General features: G+C 44.9%; 2 non-coding genes and 1 pseudogene across 2 annotated transcripts; 1 reads left to right on the top strand and 2 right to left on the bottom strand.

Annotated features, from left to right (window-relative positions):
* Positions 1–14325, bottom strand: part of LOC144674055 (uncharacterized) — a 96004-nt pseudogene that overhangs the window by 51152 nt on the left and 30527 nt on the right.
* On the bottom strand, positions 146–227 carry trnas-aga (transfer RNA serine (anticodon AGA)). The gene has a single exon. It is a non-coding gene; the product is annotated as a tRNA-Ser (tRNA).
* On the top strand, positions 3214–3285 carry trnae-uuc (transfer RNA glutamic acid (anticodon UUC)). The gene has a single exon. It is a non-coding gene; the product is annotated as a tRNA-Glu (tRNA).

Consider the following 14325-nt stretch of genomic DNA (forward strand, 5'->3'; position numbering starts at 1 on the left):
GCTAATTTTTTTTTCCAGTTCCGACTGGAGATTTGCAGAAGGCCGAGAAATGAATGGAAATAAGAGACCACGGATGTGTTTGGATCTCTTTTCCTCGATTCATCGATCATTAATTCGCGCGGTCAAAATTGGAAGTAATGGAAAACGTAGTCAGCAGGATTCGAACCTGCGTGGGGTAACCCCACTGGATTTCTAGTACATCACCTTAACCACTCGGCCACGACTACAGAAGTTGCCCTGATTATCGCATTATTTATATGAATTCATACAATGGTTACAGCAGTGAAAGCGGTCTTTCTGCCCATCTTGTCAACCTTTTCCCCGAAACCCTGCAATTTATCATGTCTCTCCTCGTTCTTTCTACCAAACTGGGAATGAAAGAGTGAGAATGATCCACCCCAGCCTATAACCGCCCCATCAGTCTACTCTCCATCACCAGTAAAGTAATGGAAGGGGTCATCAACAGTGTTATCAAGCGGCACTGACTTAGCAATAACCTGCTCACTGATGCCCCTTTTGGGTTCCGTAAGGACCACTCAGCTCCTGACCTCATTACAGCTTTGGTTCAAACATAGACAAGAGAGCAGAACTCCAGAGATGGGGTGAGAGTGACAGCCCTTGACATCAAGGCAGCATTTGACCAAGTGTGGCATCAAGGAGCCCTAGCAAAACTGGAGTCAATGGGAATCAGGGGAAACTCTCCACTTGTTGGAGTCATACCTAGCACAAAGGAAGATGATAGTTGTTGTTAAAGGTCAGTCAGTGGGGAAGTTTGCCGATGATTGCACAATGTTCAGCCATGCCCCACTCCTCAGATACTGCAGCAATCCATGTCCAAATGCAGCAAGGCGTGGGAAATATCCAGGCTTGGGCTGACAAGCGGCATGTAACATTCGCACCATACAAGTGTCAGGCAATGGCCATCTCCAACATGAGATAATCCAACCATCGCTCTTGATGTTTAATGGCATTACCATATCTGAATCCCTCACTATCAACATCCTGGGGGTTACCATTGACCAGGAACTGAACTGGACGGGCCATATAAACACTGTGACTACAAGATCAGGTCAGACACTAGGAATCGTGCAACGTGTAACTCACCTCCTGACTCCCCAAAGCCTGTCCACCATCTGCAAGGCACAAGTCAGGAGTGTGATGGAATTCTCCCCACTTGCCTGGGCAGCCCCTGCAACACTGAAGAGGCTGGGCAAAACAGTCCACTTGACTGGCACCACATCCACATTCACTCCCTTCACCACTGACGCACAGTAGCGGCAGTGTGTGCCTTCTACAAGATGCACTGCAGGGATTCACCAAGGCTCCTGAGACACCAGTGTCCAAACCCACGACTATTACCAGCCAGATGGACAAGGACAGAAGACACATGGGAACACCACCACCTGGAAGTTCCCCTTCAAGTAACTCACCATCCTGACTTGGAAATATATCATCGTTCCCTCACTGTTGCTGGGTCAAAATCCTGGAACTCCCTTCCTAACAGCACTGTTGGTGTACCTACACCACATGGACTGCAACGGTTCAAGAAGGCAGACCACCTTCCCAAGGGCAAATAAGGATGGGCAACAAATGCTGACCTAGACAGCGGATCTCACATCCCGTGAATGAATAAAAAAAGATCCAGGCTAGCCTGTAAATTATATTGCTTTGTTCTCCTTCACTGCAAACGTCAGTGCCTGAAGCAAGTAGTACGTATTGGCTCAGGTGAGGAACGAGCTGAAGCTTTCAATATTGGTTTTCTTAACATGGAGTTTCCAAATGGGAATTGTGCAGGGCTAAGGAGAAAGAGAAGGAAATTGTCATAAATTATAAAGCTCTTTGTACAAAACTGACATAGACACGATGGATGGAAGGTCCTCTTACTGCGCTGTGCCAATTGATGATGACATTGTTGATCAGTCTGTCTCCAGCATTCCTAATGAGAACAGCCGAATTCCATTTCTTCAAAACAAAGACCCAAAGTGCTGCTGCATGACGTCACAGTTTAACATTCCAGACAGCTCCATTGGGATCTTTACAGCGCAGGGTTTATAGAGGCGAATGGGGGTCATATTCACTTCACATATGATGGAGCTGCGGTTGGAAACCTGACCAGAGCATTATCCAAGCTTGTTTAGATGAGTGTGAGCGAAATCACGATAATTTAAATTTTTGTAAACATGAGCACAAGGGTTGGAATCTTGCTGACTAAAGTTTTCACCATTGTTGATTTTAACCAAACGAATTATCAGTTAATTAGAAGGAAACCCATCAAAATACGTCCGTATTTTCTGATTCCCATTCATTTGTCAGCATTCAGGGAATTTGCTTTCGGAAATGGAACAAACACTGAGCCAAGTTGATAACACCCTTGCTTTCTGGGTGTGTGTCTCTCCTTAGGCCTCTGTCACTCTCGGTGTATATCTCTCTGTGTCTGCTCCTCTGCGACTGTCAATGTGGTTCAGTTCCCTGAGGGGGTTAAAACGTTTTTAACGTCGCAAACTTGATTCACATTAGTTGTATGAATTCATGTTAAAATGTCGCTGAGAAAAGTATCAGCGTGAACGATAAAACAGGAGAGTGGCCCTCTCTATATATATATCCTACAACAACAACTTATATTTATAAAGCGCCTTAACCTAATGAAACGTCACAAGGCGTTCCCCAGAATCATTATATTAGAAAGTGTAAAACTGAGCCACATATTCGGTCAGATGACTAAAAGCTCGTTCAAAGGGGGAGGTTATAACAGCTGTCTTAAAGGAGGAAAGTATTTCATGTTCCAGCTAACAGCAATTGTTTTTCTCATTGGTGAAGAAGTCGCTTGTGTTCAACCTAAACAGACCAATTAGTCGGAGAAAGTTGTCTCTGAAGGAGGTCGGGAAAGAAAAATAAATGTCAAAAGTTGCCTCCCTAATCCAAATGTCAAGCCTTATTGGTCGTTTCCCTGATGTCCAGTGACTGGGAATCGGCGCTTCCATTGGACCAACAGCGAGTTTTGGAAATTGAAAGTTGCGCATGTGCAGCTTGTGGGGCTATTTCACCTCACTGTCGATTTCATGTTCCAGATCATAGCAACCGTTGTTTTCATTGGCTGAAGAAGTCGTTTATCTTGAACCGAAACAGGCAGTTTTGAGGTGAAAGAAATCTGAACTGGAAAACAATAGGCAAAAGCAGCGTAGATAAGCCAAATCGAAAAATATCAGCCCAACTTCCCTGGTGGTCTAGTGGTCAGGATTCGGCGCTTTCACCGCCGCGGCCCGGGTTCGATTCCCGGTCAGGGAATGTTGAGTTATTTCGTTTTTTGGAACGAGTGTTGATTATTCATTGTTTGTAAACGTTTAAAAGCCCCACCAGAATCAGAGGAGTGAGGGTTTAAGGGCACCTCAAGAGCTGGAAAACATCACACTTGGTTCAAGTGGAGTGAGGGAATGAAGGAAGAGGAGGAGAAGGGCTGGTTGCAAAGCACTGACTATAGAAATGTTGGTGTGACGCAAAATATGGGTGGGAGAAGAACGAATTTTGCTGCCTACTGTTTGCACTGGCACAAATATCAATCCTGATAGATCAAACAATCACTACTGCTCTTTGAAAGCAGCACGCCCGGCCGAATGGCCTCTTTCTGTGCTGTGACTTTCTATAATTTTATGTTTCCCAACAGCACGGGTCATTCTGCCATTTTATAACTGACTCTAGCGAGATGTACTTTCTTACCTTGTTTTCGGCTCTTTTGAAACTAAAACACGGAGCAAATTCAGCGCGTTTTCTTGTAATTTCCAGCACGAGATTTATCACGAGACTAATTGAGCGACACATTAATGGTGCCAATCCTTCACTGGAGCTCACCGCATCCAAAGAACACTGTTACCATCGGCCTGTCATGTACCTTCCTGCAGTACATCTGTTGAACAATATCAACTGATCACAGCTCTGCTTTCTTCACATTGAAAGCCAGTGTGAAAATCATTTAAACAGCTGAACAACTGGGAGGAGAGTGACTGTGGATAATCGGCACTGTGCACATTCCTGTAATTAGTATCTGGGAGAACCAGGAAGGTGAGATCCAGGTGTCTCTTTACCCACGAGTTTTACCAATTCCTACGAATCGACTGTGTCTGCATCAAGCAGCGAATTGACCTGGGAGCTGGACGGGCAGAGGGAGCTGGGGGCGAGACAGAAGCAGAAAGAGATGCGACATGAAAGTACTTTGAATTTGACGTGTGTCAGTTGCTTTCAGTGATGAATGTCTGCCTTGTAAGTTTCACAGGAGCCGCAGTGATTAGTTGTTGTTTTATTTAAGCAGCAAGATTTCAAAGTAAAAAGATAAAAGCAAATTACTGCGAATGATGGAAATCTGAAACAAAAGCAAAATATGCTGGAAAAATCAGCAGCTGAAGCGATGAACAGGGCCAATGTTTCCAGTCCGTACGGCTCTTATTCAGATCGTTAAAGTATTACAGCACCAGCATGGAAATCGAACCCACAACCCCGACATTAAAAGTCACACGCTCAACCGACTGAGCTAGCCAGGAAGGAAAAGAATTGTTTCGTATCTCAACATACATGGCTAAACCTGCTGCTTTCTACCTGATACCTCAGCTTGGTCGGAATTTAAAAGTGTGGAACACAATCGGCCTACAAATGCCCCAAAGTTGCAATGCATTCCCCTCAATCATCAATAACATCATTCACATCTTCCACTTCTTAGCTGCACCTCCTTCCAAGAACTGTGATCGATTTTCCTCAGCACTTTCTCCTGCCTTTAATATTTGGCTGCTTTGTGTCCTCATTTTGAAATCAGATTCGCATCAACATCCAACACAAATTGAAATCCAAACCTGATGGACAAACAATGGAAAACAAGTCACTTGGTAACACAAATCCTATCGAGCTCATTTTCAGATTCACAACAGTCAGATTTTCAATAAAATGAAGGAATTTTACAGTGAAAAGTTTAGAAAGTTTGTGTGACTTTTATTTGTGACTCACTCACTCGGGTATTCTGTAAATGCTGCTCGGAGGTTTAGTGACCGGGATATAATCTACCTGCGTTTTCCTGAGTCTGTGCTCGGTGTATTGGGAGGTTTGGCCCGGATTGGAGGTTCTCGCGTTCCAGGGATGGGTAGTAACCCGCTGACTGACGGTGCAGTCGCCGCTTTCTGCTAGTAGCGGGCGATGGGAGAGTGTGGGGCCGGAATATTGCTGCTTTGCTGCTTTTCCCTGTCTCACTCACTGTGGAGCTGAGGAAGAGAGAATAATTGATGGGTTTCGTTTGATTCCAACAATTTCATGGATTTCTAATGGGTTAGATGAAGGTACATAATGGGTCCAAATCTTTTCTCATTGTATTTGACAGAAAAAGTGATTTTAAAAAGAAGCTGTTTTTGTGGGAGCTCACTGGACAACAAAAGACCTGCCACCGTTTGGGGATATCTTGCAGCCCAAGTACCCAATGACAATCCAGAACTGTGTGGCAATGATTGGTGATGAGGGGGAAAAACAATAAAAACCTTCACCCCCTCGGGTGGTTTTGAATAACCAACCTTTCAGTTAACAGGCAAACACGCTGACCAATTGCGCCACAGACACTTACACAAACCTAACTGACAAGGTATCCCAACCGGGGTGTCAGTGAGTCTAATCTTCAGATTGCCACTACCCAGATTGTTGTTGCGCTCTATCAGTTTTACTCTTCTAAAATAAAGGGTGGGACATTCATTGTGGATACATGGAAACAGTCTGATCCCACCCACTGTAGACACATCCATGTCACCGGGAACCAGCTCCCCTACAACCGGTGCCATCTCCCTTCGAGCCTTTCATTGTCTTGACTGTTACCAAGTATTCTGATTGTCCCGAAGCCGATATTAGTTTTGAATTCCTGATGTGCAGTAACGAGAATCCTTTCAATGTCTCAAATCAGTTAATTTCACTGTTAACATTAGAGTCACTGTTCCAGCGTCTTAAAGAAGGGAAAGGTGCCTTGACTGTCTCTGGTCAGTCGGGCAGTTCACCCTTCATTCGCATTGGATTCCATTCCTCAAAGGGGATTTTCATTTCCTTCTTGAGTTCCCTTACTACAACTGGCAGCATCTTTGGATTGAGAGGCATGATTAACATTTTAGATGCAGTGCAGTTCTGATGAAAGGTTACAGACCTGAAATGAAAACCGTGTCTCTCTCTCCACAGTCACTACCAGATCTGCTGAGAATTCCAGCATTTTCAGTTTTTATTTCAGATAACCAGCATCTGCAGTATTTTGCTTTACTTTACCTGATCAGTGAAACAGAAAAATCCTCAGGGTACTTGACAGGGCGCATTTGGAGAGGATGTTACCTCTTGTGAGAGAATCTAGAACTCGGAATCGCTGTTTAAAAACAAGGGGTCACCCATTTGAAATGGAGATGAGGCGATTTTTTTTCTCTCAGAGGGTCGTGAAACTTTGGAACTCTGTTCCTGAAAAGGCTGTGGAAGCAAAGTCATTGAATATTATTAAGGCAGAGGTCGATATATCCTTGGGAAGCAAGGGGATGATAGGTTATCAATGATAGGTGGGATACAGATTTCAGGTGACTATCAGGTTAGCCATGATCTTATTAAATGGCGGAGTAGGCTTGAGGGGCCGAATGGCCTACTCCTGTTCCTTTTTCTTATGTGGTGCTAAGAATGTGGAACCCATTACCAGTCGATTTCGAAACCCATGTCTGAGCTGAAAATGTGTAGGTAAACTCACACTGTAAACAGATTGTTCACCAGTTAAAATTGGAAAGGGATTCACTCTCATCCCATTTACTGACACAGCAACCCAGTCTTGGTGGTGGGAGACCATTCAGATACTTCACTTGTGCAAAGGGCTTTATTCAGTTTGCCCACACGTTAACACTCCAACTTTAAAAGTTCAAAAGATTTGATCCACAATCAGAGCAGAGATGCTGGCAAGACATGGTGTAAATGTTCCATGTAAGGGGGGAAATGTTACTAGCTCACCCCATCTGCTGAGACTACACTGAGTTCAGATCTAACTGTCGGGGTTTGTTCTGCATCCAGGCGAGAATTGCGGTGGACCCTGGAGCAATTTGGCCGCTGTATCATTGATTCAACAATTTTATGTCTTGCCCCTATTGCACCCATCGTATTCTGATTACAGGACAGAGGTTTCTGTTCTGCAACGTGATCTTTCAATGGCAGAGCGACCACCCAGCATTCGCTGCGGGGCAGAATGTGCCCTATCTTCACAACAGCAGCACCATACGCATGTGATAGAGGTGGGGCATGCGCATTGCGGTCGGACCATGAGCATGCGCAGTGCTGGTCTGTGACTGAAGCTGCTCAGAGCGGGTTAGAGAATGTCGAGTGGAGCAAACTAACAGAGTTAGTGGGTGTGTGAGGAGGAATGGAGCCAGCGGAGTGGGCAGGGAGGCTTCATAAAGAGACAGTGCAGGCCGCAGACCCCAAAGAACAAGGTACCGGTCTTGTGTTTGCAGAGAACGGGCCGAAAAATTCTGGATTTCTCCCTTCGCCAGGCCCGGGGTAACGGCCGCCATCTTTATAGAGGGCAATGTGCAGCATGGCGCATGCGCGGTCATCCTGGTGCAGGTAGCAGGAGGAGAGAATGTTGCGCATTTCTATCCTGGACTGACAGGGATGGATTTTGGAAACTCCTTTTACAGGGGGTCAGAATGGGAGGATTTAGACACAGCAAACTCAAACCAATAGAAACGTACGTTCTTTCTGAATTTCAATCCTGGATTGACCGTGATGGATTTTTTGAATTGCATTTACAGGATGTTAGAAGAGGAGGAACTCAAGGGATACTTGAGGGAGATGAGAAACTGAAACCAAACATTACGACAAAATCTGAAAGTCTCTTGATTCACCAGGACCTGAATAGCACCAGCTTTTGAATGTAAACATTGAGGTCATTTTCAGTTACTGGGTAAAAAAATCTCTTCCTCACATTGTGGATCTTACCTAAAATCTTAAATCTCTGTCCCTTAATCCTTTCATAATCAGCTAATGGAAACAGCTTTAATTTAACTACCTTTCATAATCCAGTACACCTCTATCAAATCTCCCCTCAAGCTCCTTAACTCCGAGGAGAACAACCTCAGTTTCTTGAATTTAATCTTACAATTAAAATCCCTCATCCCTCGACCCATTCTGATAAATCTCCTCTGCCCCCTCTGAAGGACCCTTACATCCTTCGTAATATGTGGTGATCACTGGTTTGCACAGACCCAGATGTTCTGTGTCTGTGACATCATCATACATCGACAATTACACTGTGACATCATCACACATCGACAATTACACGGTGACATCATCCCACTCCCTGGGTATTTCCTCAACTGGGAGATTTTTCTCTGACTCCAGTGCTTCTGCTATCTTTTCAGCTGCAGGCTCCAGCAGGAGAGTTTAACTTTGAAAATGGTGATATTCTTTCAGAGGTGAGTATTTTTCACCATCCATCTACAACTTAGAGCTTTTAGTGCTGTGCTCTGTTTTCGGTGAGAGGTTCCAAGTCTCAGGGACTGGTGCGGCTCCTTTACTGAGGATCTGAATCCATGTCCATCCATTGCTCTGTTTCACCTCTGCCCTCCCTGATCACCTCTCTACCATAGTCCACCTTCCTCTGTCTCTAATAATGGATCTATTTGAGTTATGTTAGTATTTTATTGTTACTTCTGCTGACTGTGTCTCAATGAGATTTCCACTGCTGCCCATCCCCTGACCATGTGCTGCTGGTTCCCAGCTTTATCTTCCCACAGTATCTTTCATAGTCAGGAATTGTTTTTCCTGCGCTATAGTCCATTTCTATTCCACTTCTGAGCTTATATTGATCATCAAATTCTGCAGCATTTTTACTCCCAGTAAATCATTCTGCAAATCCTGAAATGTTTACTCTGTTTCCCTCTCCACAGATACCAGCAAATATTGCCAGTCCCCAGTTGCCTGTGGAGAAGATGATGTTTGACCTTCTTGAACCGCTGCAGTCCGTGTGGTGAAGGTGCTCCCACAATGCTGTTAGGTAAGGAGTTACAGGTTATTCACCCAGTGATGATGAAGGACCAGTGATTTCTGTCCAAAATCAACAACAAAAATTTGTATTTATATCGCACTTTTAATGTAAGACAATGTTCCAAGGCATTTCACAGAATTGTTACAAAGCAAGGTTTGACACTGAGCCACATGAGGAGATATTAGGGCAGGTGACCAAGCGTTTGGTCAAAGAAGTGGGTTTTACGGAGTATCTTAAAGGAGGAAAATGAGGTAGAGAATGGGAGGGGTTTAGGGAGTGAATTCCAGAGCTTGGAGCCTTGGAAAGTGACAGAATGTGCACGAATGTGGAACAATAGAAATCAGGAACACTCAGTATGCCAAATTAGAGGAGCAAAGATATCTTCAAGTGTTGTGATGCTGGAGGAGATTTCAGCAACAGGGAGCAGCCATACAGGAATTTAAAAATAAGGGGTGGAGTCGGGCGATGTTACTGAGGTGGAAATAGGCGGTCTTGGTGATGATGTGGATATGTGGTTGGAAGCTCATCTTGGGGTGAAATATTTCACCATGATTGTGAACAGTCTGGTTCAGTCTCAGACAGTTGTCAGGGAGAGGGATGGAGTCGCTGTCTAGGGAGTAGATTTTGCAGTGAGGACTGAAGACAATGGCTTCAATCTTCCAAATATTTAAATGGAGGAAATTTCTGTTCATCCAGTACTGGATGTCAGACAAGTCAGGACGGTGTGTGACTTGGAGGGGAACTTGGAGGTGATGGTGTTCACAAACACCTGCTACCCTGGTCCTTCTCGGGCGTAGAGGTTGAAGGTTTGGGAGATTCTGTCAAAGTTCTGGTTTATTTGTAGGCCTATGAAAAGCCCTGTCCTCACCCCCTGCCTCTCCCACTCCTCTCTCTGACTTTCTCTCTCTCTCCTTTTCTTCTTCTGTCACATAGAATTCTCCAGCCCAGCAAGTTGTGGATGCTCCATCATTGAATATATTTCAGGCTGAGATGGGGAGATTTTTGGTCTCTCTGGGAGTCGAGGGATATGGGGAGTGGGCGGGAAAGTGTAGTTGAAGCCCAAGAGAAGCCACAATCGTATTGAATGATGGAGCAGACTTGAAGGGCCATGTGGTCTCCTGCTGCCCCTAACACTTGTTTTATTATTGACCCCAGAGTCTTGTGTAGGCCCAGACCGGGTGGCAGGTTCCCTTCCCTGAAGGACATTAGTGAACCAGTTGGGTTTCTATGACAATCCAGCAGTTTTCATGGTCACTTTTTCCGATGCCGGCTCCACAAATTCCCAGATTCATTCAGCTCAATTTCACAACCTGCCTTTGTGTTTTTGTGGGTTCTCTCTCACTCCCTTTTTTCTGTTTTAAATCAATTCCACAGGGTGTTAGAAGGGGAGGATTTGCAGTCAGGAAACTGAAACCAAACATCACATCAGGATCTGACGGAGTCGCCCAATTTATCATAACCTGAATATCATCGGATTTTGAACATGGAAGGAAAAAGCACCGTTCACAGTGGGGAGAAACCGTACACGTGTTCTGTGTGTGGACGAGGCTTCAGTCAATCATCTACTCTGTCAAAACATAAATGCAGTGAGAATTGGGAGAAACCATGGAAATGCGGGGACTGTGGGAAGGGATTCAATTACCCGTCTGAACTGGAAACTCATCGGCACAGTCACACCGGAGAGAGACCATTCACCTGCTCCATGTGTGGGAAAGGATTCACTTATTCATCCCATCTGCTGACACACCAGCAAGTTCACACTGGGGAGAAACCATTTACCTGCTCCATGTGTGGGAAGGGATTCACTCAGCTATTCAACTTGCTGAAACATGAGTGACTTCACACTGTGGAGAGACCGTTCACCTGCTCCACGTGTGGGAAAGGATTCACTCAGACATCTGACCTGCTGGCACACCAGCAAGTTCACACTGGGGAGAGACCATTCGTCTGCTCAGTGTGTGGGAAGGGATTCACTCAGTCAACTAACCTGCTGAAACACCAGCGAATTTACACTGGGGAGAGACCATTCAAATGCTCAGACTGCGGGAAGTGCTATAAAAGCATTCAGGTGTTCTCAATGCGGGACTGGGTTCAGGTGGTCATCTCAACTCACAGTACACCAGCGAGTTCACAGCGGAGAGAGACCATTCACCTGCCCCGTGTGTGGGAAGGGATTCACTCAGTTACCCAACCTGTTGACACACCAGCGAGTTCACACTGGGGAGAGACCGTTCACCTGCCCCGAGTGTGGGAAGGGATTTACTCAGTTATCCCACCTGCTGAGACACAAGTGACAACAGTGAATGGATTTTGCTGTTGATCACGTCCTGGACTGAACCATGTTGATTGGGGTCTTTTTCTACTAATGTTAATAAACTCCAACCCAGTTATAGCTGTTAATATTCTGAATAAAGTCAAATAAATCAGCTCCGTGTTAAACATACAAATTAGTTCCTTTTGAAGGGCTCTCCCTCTCCCCCTGTCTCCTCCATCCTCACCTCCAACAACAAGTGTGTGGAGCTCATGGAGCTTCTTTGTCACTAAGATTGAAACAATCCGATCAGCTGCCTCTGCTGCTTCCCTCCGTTCCACTAACCCACCGGGACAAACTGTCTCTAAAGTTCCCCCTTGTCTGAGCCCTGAACCCACATCTTTCTTTAGTTTCGCTCCCATTTCCTCTCATGCCACCTCGGTGCTCATCTTGTCCATGAGACCCACCTCCTGCTCCATTGACCCTATTCCCACTAAACTGCTGGTCACCCAACTTCCCCATGTCCACTGAGATTGTTAATGGTTCTCTCTCTTCAGTTACTGTCCCTCTCTCCTTCAAATCTGACATCATCAAGCCCTCGTCAATAAACAAACCTTTGGCTTTGTCCTTGCAAACTGCTGTCCCATCTCCAACCTTCCTTGCCTCTCCAAACTCCTCAAACATGTTCACACCTCCCAAATCCGTGCCCATCTTTCCCAGAACTCCCTGTCTGAATCCCTCCAATCAGGTTTCTGCCACTGTACTGAAACAGCTCTGATCAAAGCCAATAGTGACATCCTATGTGACTGAGACAAAGGCAAACTATCCCTTCTCATCCTTCTCGATGTGTCTCCAGCCTTTGACAAGGTTGACCACACCATTCTGCTCCAACACCTCTCCACTGTCATCTAGCTGGGTGGGGCTGCTCCCTCCTGGTTCCATTCTTCTCTTTCTAACCATCGTCAGTGAATCACTTGTAATGTCTTCCCTTCCCACTCCCACAGTTGTCTCTGGTGTCCCCAAAGGATCCAGCCTTGGCCTCCTCTTATTTCTCATCAACATTCTCCCCACAGCGACATCATCTGAAAACACAGTGTCAGTTATCACATGTACACTGACAGTGCCCAGCTCTACCTCACCACCACCTCTCTCCACTTCTCCACTTTTATTAAATTATCAGACTGTTTGTCTGATATTCAATGGTGGATGTGCAGAAATTTCCTCCAATTAAATATTGGGAAGACCGAAGCCATTGTTTTCAATCCCTAGATACCAACTCCATTCCTCTCCCTGGCAACTGTCTGAGACAAACCAGACTTTTTGCAGAAGTGATGTCAGGTTTGACCCTGACATATGTTCTGACTCGGGTGTCTGTGTGTTCGTGAGTTTCCAGTCAAATTATGATGTGAATCTTCCCCACAGGCAGAACAGACAAACATTTCTCCTTCCATACTCAAAGGCTGGTCATGTATGCATTCAGTGATTCTATAAGATCTTATTGAGATTTTTGGTTTGAGTTTCCCCATCTGAAAATCCTCTCCCTCTAATCCCCTGTAAACACAGTTTACAAAAGTCAACACTGTCAGTACCGGTTAGAAACTCAGAACAGACAATTCTAGTTTCTATGGAATATTCGTTCTCCTTTCATTCCCCCAAATCTATAAATCCCTGTCCCACACACTCCTCCCCCTCTCTGCTCATTGTTCCAGATTCAGTGCCCAGTCACCTACTAATTCACTAATTCTGTTCCCCTCTCCAGATTCTCTCTCTTCCTGTCCTTAAAGTGGTGACTCAGCCTGTGGGTCAATCCCACTCCTTCACTCTAATTCTACCAAATAATTCAGCTCAAAACAACAAATCATCTTTAATGACTTCATTTGTCATTTGGATGTTTGGAAAGAATCACCTTTTTCCCAACTGTGGAGAACAGAAAATCCAGTGATTAACTCAGAGCCTCTTTCTCCCCAGGTCTGTTCCAACAAGCTGTGTCTATCTGAGTTACATTGATACAGACTCTCTCACTCAGTGAGTGATCAGATCTCACTGAACCATGACACAAGCTGTGTCTATCTGAGTTACATTAATACAGACTCACTCACTCATTAAGGGATCAGATCTCACTGAACTATGACACAAGCTGTGTCTATACGAGTTACATTGATACAGACTTTCTCACTCAGTGAGTGATCAGATCTCACTGAACTATGACACAAGCTGTGTCTATACGTGTTACATTGATACAGACTCACTCACTCATTAAGGGATCAGATCTCAATGAACTATGACACAAGCTGTGTCTATACGAGTTACATTGATACAGACTCATTCAGTAAGTGATCAGGTCTCACTGAACTATGACACAAGCTGTGTCTATCTGAGTTACATTCATACAGACTCAATAAGTGATCAGGTCTGACTGAATTACATCAACAAGTGCAACAAATTATATTTATATCGAGCTTCTAATTGTCCCAAGAAGTTTCACAGGGGCATAAGGACGTATTAGGTCAGATGACCAACTGCTTGGTCAAGGAGGTCAGTTATAAGGAGTGTCTGAAAGGGGCAAAGTGAATGAGAAAGGTGGAGAGGTTTAGGGTGGAAATTCCACAGCTCAGGGTCCAGGCAGCTGAAGGCCCGGCCACCAATGGTGGGGTGATTAAAATCGGGGATGAAGGACATCCGGTAATGGTGCTCCATGTATGTGGGCCCCATAGCCCGGGCTCAAAGCCCAAAGCTGAACTTTGGGTCATAGTTTGACCGTCTCAGAGAAAAACAAATCCCCAAATAAACATCTTGTAGGATTTTTGTTTATTGATACCAGAAAAAGTTTGGACCAGTTGAGTCCTCCTGTGCACTCGATGGAGATTGAACTTAACAAGAGTTAAAATCAGCTGGATTTCAGTGTCAGAACAAGAACATGTTTTCGCAAAGATAAAAAATACATAAACATTGAAATACTGCACAGAACAAATCTGGGGAAATACACCGCAGGTCAATCACCATTAGAAAGTGATAAGTTAGTGGTCACTGTTTCAGGTGGGACTCCTTCAGAATG

Source organism: Cetorhinus maximus, unplaced genomic scaffold (genome assembly GCF_964194155.1).
Source record: "Cetorhinus maximus unplaced genomic scaffold, sCetMax3.hap1.1 HAP1_SCAFFOLD_547, whole genome shotgun sequence".
In the NCBI taxonomy this organism is placed as follows: Eukaryota; Metazoa; Chordata; class Chondrichthyes; order Lamniformes; family Cetorhinidae; genus Cetorhinus; species Cetorhinus maximus.